The following is an 8,142-nucleotide window of genomic DNA, read 5'->3' on the forward strand; positions in this document are numbered from 1 at the left end:
TGTGAGTGCGGAAGACCTCTCTTTTGAAACTCGATCACACATACATACCCAGCAACTTTTCCAAACAAATCATGCTTTATAATCGACTGCATCAGATCCTTATGTTTTTGATAAAATACATGGGTTGTCAAATCCGGGCAATCTTGTGCTCTTTGACTTCGCAACAATCCTTCAGATATTTCTGACCATTTTGGGTTGCAGGTGAAGGTAATAAACAAATCTTGTTTACCCTTTTTTCTCACAATTGCCATTGCATCCTGGTATAACTGGCACATATACCGTGGTCCTCCTATAAAAGAGGATGGCAACACAACTCTACACCTGACAGTGTTGCCCAGTACATTATGGACCGCATCAGTTGCATTTAGCATGTCCATCAATCCTTGATAAACTTCTGCACGTAAAGAAGATTGATTGTTGCGTATCCACACCAATCTGGACTCTTCCATACTACTATATGCATCAACAATATATTGTTGCAATAATCTCCCCCCTTGTAGAAGGCACGCACTTGTATCAAGCCTTACCTGCAGACGGTACACATAATACTATCTCTGTGTCACACAATTTTTCCTTTGTACATCATGTAATGATATGTGAGTAGGAACATCTCTATAAATGCCATCCATCCTCCCCTCGGGGAAATAGAAGAACATACATGAGAGACATGTATGATCGATGCAAATTTGATATTCTGGTTATCAATCCATTACGTCTTAAAGACTGGATGTCTCGATTCCCAACATCAGAATCATCCCCTTGCCCTGGCATGATAGCGGCAACCTGGCTAGCTATTGGGACCAAGTACTGTCTTGAGGTTGACCGGCTCTCACAAATTACCATCTTCAAGTTTGCATGTGAATTTCTTCTCAATACTTCCCCCACAGCAACCCGTGCATTGGCATATGGATTGCATTCATGCATCATCCTTTGCAACAATTCCAAAATGCCAAGATTCAAACCAAGCATCCCATCCAAACGGTTTTGCAACTCATGATCTGTATCATGGACATATAATTGTGCAAACCGTGGAAGCTCCTATCTAGACTCATCAGGTAGCAAACTCCCGACACGATGGTACACTGTGCCGTGAATCCGAAAATTATGTATACCCCTATTCCCAGAAAACATTTGATCAACTTGGGCTCCCAATGAGGCAAACGCCATGACACTATTATAGGCTCTTACATTATCCTTAAATGATCTGCTTCTAGCGTCACTTCCATGAAGTAGAACTTTTAAAATCTCTGGTGGATCTTCCAATGGCAACAATGACACATGGCCAACTTTACAACAATACTTTCCCACAACCCGATGCATACTTCTGGTCTCTTGCTTCCACAATTGAGCATGACAAAAACTGCATATGCAATCCATACCTCCAAGTGAATGAACAACAGGACTATTGGAAACCAATGGATACAAAGATGGGTGCCCTATGTCATTTCTTAATGGAAATCGATGCAGGATAGATAGGATCCCCCTAGACCCTAAACATGCATTCCTATTGCTGCCAACAACATGCTCTCGTGCCCTTGACTGCCCATAATCTCTAACTGCATCCAATTGAATTGTTGTACCTATTACTGGAGCATCTATTGTATTTATTCCCCCAACAACACAATGCTGCACAGTCGGTGCACCATCGGGGGAAAAAGTAGATTCTGCTGGCTCTAGAAAGTGAGAATCCATGCTTGCATGTGGCTGCACTCTCACACTTCTAATTGCAGTACAAAAAACATTCCCTTCTCTAAGACTATCAGCAAACTCCATACTCATACATTCCATAGTTGTACCCGTACCTTGCTTTTTGAGCATTGTTCTCTGCCTAGCAACATTGCGACGTGCCTTACGTGTTGAACGCAATAAACTTCTCTTATCAAGAGAAGTTAAATTATCTACATTCCATTGTACATCATTATATCCCTGCATTTGATTATGTTGTCTGCAATGAACAACCTCTACAATTGGCTCCATGTGTCTAAAACCTTGTTTTTTCAACATTGTTCTCTGTCTGGCAATACTGTGACGTGTCGTGCGTGTTGAATCCCATAATTTTCTCCTATGACAACTTGTTTCTTTTGTCATTGTCTGTTTATGAACACAACTATATATATCTTATTCTCTCTCTCTCTCTCTCTCTCTCTATATATATATATATATAAGGTTTGGGATTTATGGCATATAAGGCAAAGGATTAAATTGTCAATCAAATAAATGGAGTGTACATGGACTCATTTGGTAGAAGTAATGATGCATGCCAAATGGAGTCAACTAATAGAAATATTCATGCATGCTAAATGGAATGCTTGACAATGCAAAATGCAAAAATAGCCTATAACTTCCTATTGTAATTTCGTAGCATGAAGCTTTCACCTTTTCGCTTAAGATATGCATCCATGAAACATATGTAGGTGTAAATGCTTTGTGGGTATGAGTGCATGCACATGAGTGCATAATTGCATGCATATATGTGTAAATTCATGCAAACATATGTATGGAAAGACTCAATGCCATGTATGTAGATGCAACCTAAAGAATATGATGATCAGACATTCTTGTAACATGTATTCTAGTAAATACAAAGAGATTGGGAACTAAGATGAACAACATAAGGGTGTGAGTACATGAACATGAGCGATATATGTAGGTAAGTTGTGTGTATGTATGTATCTACATGCATGACATATGCTAATATCATAATTAAATATGTACTCAAAAAGAGAGTGCATTAAATAAATGTATCTGAAGGACTTAGGATCATTCAAGGTTACTCACATATATTTCACTCATCGAACTTTCTTCCTTGCCTTCCATGACATATAACGATACTCCATCAATTGTAGCTCACAGATATCCATGTATTTCTATTTACATTAATTTGACTTACATTGCCACATATATCAAATAAAGATAAGAAAGCTAAAAAAAATTTATTATTGCAATTGAAAACCAAATACAGAAGTTTTGTGTCATAGGCACAAAAGGCTATCCTACTAAATAACTTAAGATTGACCCCAGTATGCAAATAACATAGAAGAACTTTGCGATCCCAAAACCATCTCAATTTTCATGAGCTGTAATGCACTCCAACTTACGGCTCATCCTTGTCATCAAGGCTGTTAGCCTCTTCAAACCAATTTTGAATGTTGACACCTCGGTGCACAACAGATCAACTTGCTCTTTTAGCTTGTCAACTTGCAACCTACATCCTCTATCACATACTACTGAGCCTTCTTCACCCCCCCTAAAAGTTGTCATACATACCGGTTCGTGTCATTTACATTATTCTCAATATGAGCACTCCTCTCAATGAGAGTTTCAGAGGATGCACCCCTACCCTCTGTTACGACTCCATCATTTTCAGGATGGACTTCTCTCCATAAGGATGTTAGATATCTTGTATTCATAGCATTCACATCACCATTATGCTCACATACATTTTGAATGGACTTCAAAGGACACATAATAGAGAGACCATATTGCCTTGAAGATGACAGACACTTCCTTGCATACTTTGTTGCACGGGTGGAAGGTCCCTCCCCTCTAAGACGTTTCATTATAGCAAAAGTGCGATGTTCATGGATGGATGTAACAGTAACACCATTTTGTTTGGTGAAGCACTTAGCTGTCTAATTTGTCCCACCAGTGGAAGCCCTCGCTCTTGCCGCTCGTTTCATTGCACGAAGGCTTCATCGTTCACGAAAAGATGACATGACAATGTCAGAAATCGTAGAACTCTCTGCCCTTGCAACTTGTTGCATTGCACACACACTTTGTCGTTCACAAAAAAACGACACCACAATGCCAGAAATTTCCTCTTCAATGCGGGGAACAATGGAAGAAGTCATCCTTGCAATTTTAGGGATGTATATTGACTCAGTTGTCAAACTGCATTAGACTCAAGGCTTTAAAGATTGAGACAAATCCTATACATCTATCAAAGCCTCCTACATTGGATCCTTAATTGATGCTGAACTCCCTATTGAAGAAGGGCATCTCCTTTAAGCTATAATGCAAGCTACATCGTATTTCAAACGCTTCTTCTACCTCCCATCCTCATCTACAGGGACATTCCCAAGGTCTACATGCCCCCCAACAATGTCCTTCTCCCTCTCACCCCTCCCGACATCCCATTTGGCAACCCAAACCTACTCTTTGAGCAACATCATGGCTTTCTCATCAATAGCTACAAACTAACTTTTCAACCCTACTACCTTCCCCATGAATCATCATGCACCAAGTCTAATTACCAACATTGCCTAAAATTTATGGAACGCCCACCACCATTGGCTTTGGACACATTTCTATCTATTCCTAGACATCTATCAAAGTCTCCTATATTGGATGCTTAATTAATGCTAAACTCTCTGTTGAAGAATCCTCATCTCCTTTAAGCTATGATGCAAGCTATATCGATTTACAAACGCTTCTTCTACCTCCCATACTCACCTATAGGGACATTCCCAAGGTCTATATGCCCCGAACAATGTCCTTCTCCCTCTCAATCCTACAACCCAAACCTGCTCTCTAAGCTACATCATGCTTTTCTCATCAACGGCCACAAACAAACTTTCAACCCTACTACCTTCCCCACGAATCATCATATACCAAGTCTAATTACCAACACTGCCTAAAATTTATGGAACGCCCACCACCCTTGGCTTTGGACACATCTCTATCTGAACTCCCTGTCAAAGATAGAGAGGGAGATAGAGAGAGAGAGAGATACACACACTCTTTTTTTTGGGTGTGAAACACACACACACAACCAAAGTGGTTTGCATATAATAAAGAATATAAAAGGAAAAATTGTCCAGTTTATCTCTTCTAGCAAACCAATCTAAAGAGGAGAGTGACACCTTCTGGTAACATATATGCAAGTAGAATACAAATATTAGGAAGAGAGAGAGAGAGAGACTCTAACATACTTTAATTAAAAATTGAAATAAAAACTAATTCCATTTTTCTTCTATCGTTTATCTATATATTATTAAAGCAAATGCATATTATACTCTCAAATCACGATGCACTTTTATAGTTTATGAACAAATAGATTACTATGGATGGCTACTCTAAGCTATAAGGAAACTATATAAAACATCATACGGTACACCACTCCATCTTTCATAGCTTTTAAATTTAATTAGCACGAAACTCCCTCCCCAAGCCCCCTCTCTCCCCCAAACTTCCCTCCTCCTCAGGCCCAACACAAATATATGTGTAGACACACCATGACATATGTGGACACATAGGCACTCACACATAGTTGTTCATGCCCAACTAACTTTTCTAACATTATAATAATATATAGAGACACAGGAGGGAAGAGAACCTCCAGAATGCTCGAACAAACCTCCACGAACCTCCCTTCTTGCCCGTATGGGATTTACTGCCTCAAGGAATATACCTTATTATTTCTCACCATTAGCCCCTAACCTATTGCCCTACATTATAACACATTCTCAATGAAGGTTTGCCCTTATAAAGTATAAGAAATGTCGATCATTATTGCCCATTTCATGCATTTTTTTAAAGATATGGCAATATGTCAAACATACATCCCTCCCCCCCCTCCTCTCCCCCCGAAATAAATGCTTCTCTTTTTTGTTTCTCCTTGTGGTGCAGCTACTCTCGAACTCTCCATCACCTCTACTCACCATCACCTCTCTCTCTCTCTCTCTCTCTCTCTCTCTCTCTCTCTCTCTCTCTCTCTCCCCCTCCCGCGTCTCTATATATTATTATAACGAACAACTATGTTTGTGTGTGCCTATGTGTCCGCATATGTCATTAGGGAAAAAGGGAGCTCATTTTGGGGCCCTGTAAGAAATTCACTATTTTTTTATTTATTTCTCTCCTAAAAGACCTCAAAAATAGTAAAATACAGAAACGTGGCTCAGAACTGTCAGTAAGGACTACAGAACTGTCAATTCAGAAAGGAATAAGATAATCTTTTGTCTGACTAACACGATTTTGCATTAAATATCTCCTTAGATTTTTTTTTGTTTACCAAAGATTCCGCATCTCTTTTGCCGACGTGTGCAGGCCTTTCAGGAATCCATCACTGAACTTGGTGATTGCAAGTTTTCAAAATATTCACATGGATACTGCCACACTTCCACGATTCATGTTACAAAACGACTATGAGATTGACAAGCAAACTTTGCAACCTCAGAAGCACAAAAAATGGCCTATACTAGTGAGTCACTATCTCAGAAAAAGCGATTACACCATCTTCACATCGACTTAGAAGAACAATATGCTCCAACACAAAAAAGACGAAAGGATATGGTGCTGAATGCTCAACAGTGGGAAAATATGAGAAGAGAAGGGCTTCCATCGCACCATAAGTCAATATGTTGAAGCCCTTCTCGGAAGCATATATCCAAAATGTCAAGTAAAAAACTCTACACCTCCATTTGTCAATCCCACCACATTACTGAGGTTTGCCGGCGATGGACAAAATGGACTTCTTGGTTGTATTTCAGCGTAGTCTGCATTTGCGAAAACATATAAAATGATGTACCTACAAGAAAAGGGGGCCAAGATGCAGGAGATAGCCATTGGTGCAAAATTGGAGCAGCAGTTGCAGAATGAAATTGAGGAGCATTCAAAGAGTAAGAAAGAGTTGACAAGAGCAAGAAAGAAGAGAACCATGCTTGGAGACAGACTACGTAGCAGGAAGATTAAAAACATTGCAAATTTGAAGGCTGGGACTGGTGGATGCAAGCGACGAATTCAGGAAGCAAGGTTAGATTGAAATTTATCATTTTGTATACTCAAAAAGGCTCTCAAATGACTATATCTATTTCATCCCTTATCGCAAAACAAGAATGGAGGTGCTGAATGATATAGGCATATTGTGTTGTTACTATAGGAAATTATTGGAGCCTACAAAAGAAAATATGGATCCGAACCTTCTTCCTGTTAAACAAATGAAAGGATTGCTTTCTTGTGGTGTAGCAAAAGGTTTGATTGAGGAAAAAAAATACAAAACAGTCAAACACAATGTTGTAGAGGACTTTGTATCCAATAATCAAGTTGATGGCACTATAATCCAAGAGGCTCTTGATGTTAGTGGAGTTAGCAGGAAGGGATATAGTTCGATTTTCCATGCGATATCCTCAACTTTGAAAGATCAAAGGATTAAACGAGTTTTACTGCCAAATCCAGCAACCGTGTGGAGGATAAGAGGTCATTTGAATGAAAGTATAGATGAATTTATTGGGCAATATATCCATATTGAAGAAATATTTCATGGTGGTAAAGGAACCACTATGTATGATCCTTGGAACAATATATTTATAGATCTACAACAACTTCAAAGAAGAATGGTCGAGTTTTATGAAATAACATTTGAGGAGTGCAAAGGCATTTTGAAATTTGTTATCAAACTGGATGAGTGTGAGGTTGTAAAGGAAAAGAAAATGGAAAGAGTTACTATTACATTGATGAATGGAGCAATTGATACATCATTGACTGAAGCGAGTTCAAAGTATTTTAGTGTGCAGTCAGAGAAACACATATGGTGGTTAGGCTCGTTCCAGGTATGATCATTTTTTGTTTTGTATTTGATTTTGGTCATTGTTTTCAAATCTGTTTTTCAAATCTGTTATAGTAAGACTTTTGTTTTCTATAATCTGGTAGGTGAAGACAAAAGACCATGAAACACTAGATTGGGTGTTTCACCACACGGAAATACCAAGAATAATCAAAAGACAAGTGCAAGGCGAGAATCTCCATGTTGTAGGAAAAGTGATTTTCAAGTAGAGTGGCACATGGCCGGGGATCTTAAAACACTTAAGTGCATGTATAACGTTAGTAAAGGAGGCAACTCAAAGTCTCCTTGTCTTTACTGCAAAGAATCAACTCAAGTAATGGATTCCAAATGGTGGAAGAGAGCACCTAATAGAGATAAAGTTGACCCTGACTTCAAGGCCATTCTGGACATTCCACTATGTAATGTTTACATCTGCACATTGCATGGTCTATGTCGAATTATTGAGAAATTGGTATTTTTATATATTGGATTTGCTTGGAAACTCCGTCCCGAAAAAAATAGAAAGGATGCTCTTCAAGCATTGGAAAAAGTGTTATTCGATATAGGTCTGCATGGAGGAGATGTTCAAATCACAAAGGATT

This window comes from Dipteris shenzhenensis, chromosome 1 (assembly GCF_047967505.1).
Source record: "Dipteris shenzhenensis isolate YYH24624 ecotype China chromosome 1, Dip_SZ_1.0, whole genome shotgun sequence".
Lineage (NCBI taxonomy): Eukaryota > Viridiplantae > Streptophyta > Polypodiopsida > Gleicheniales > Dipteridaceae > Dipteris > Dipteris shenzhenensis.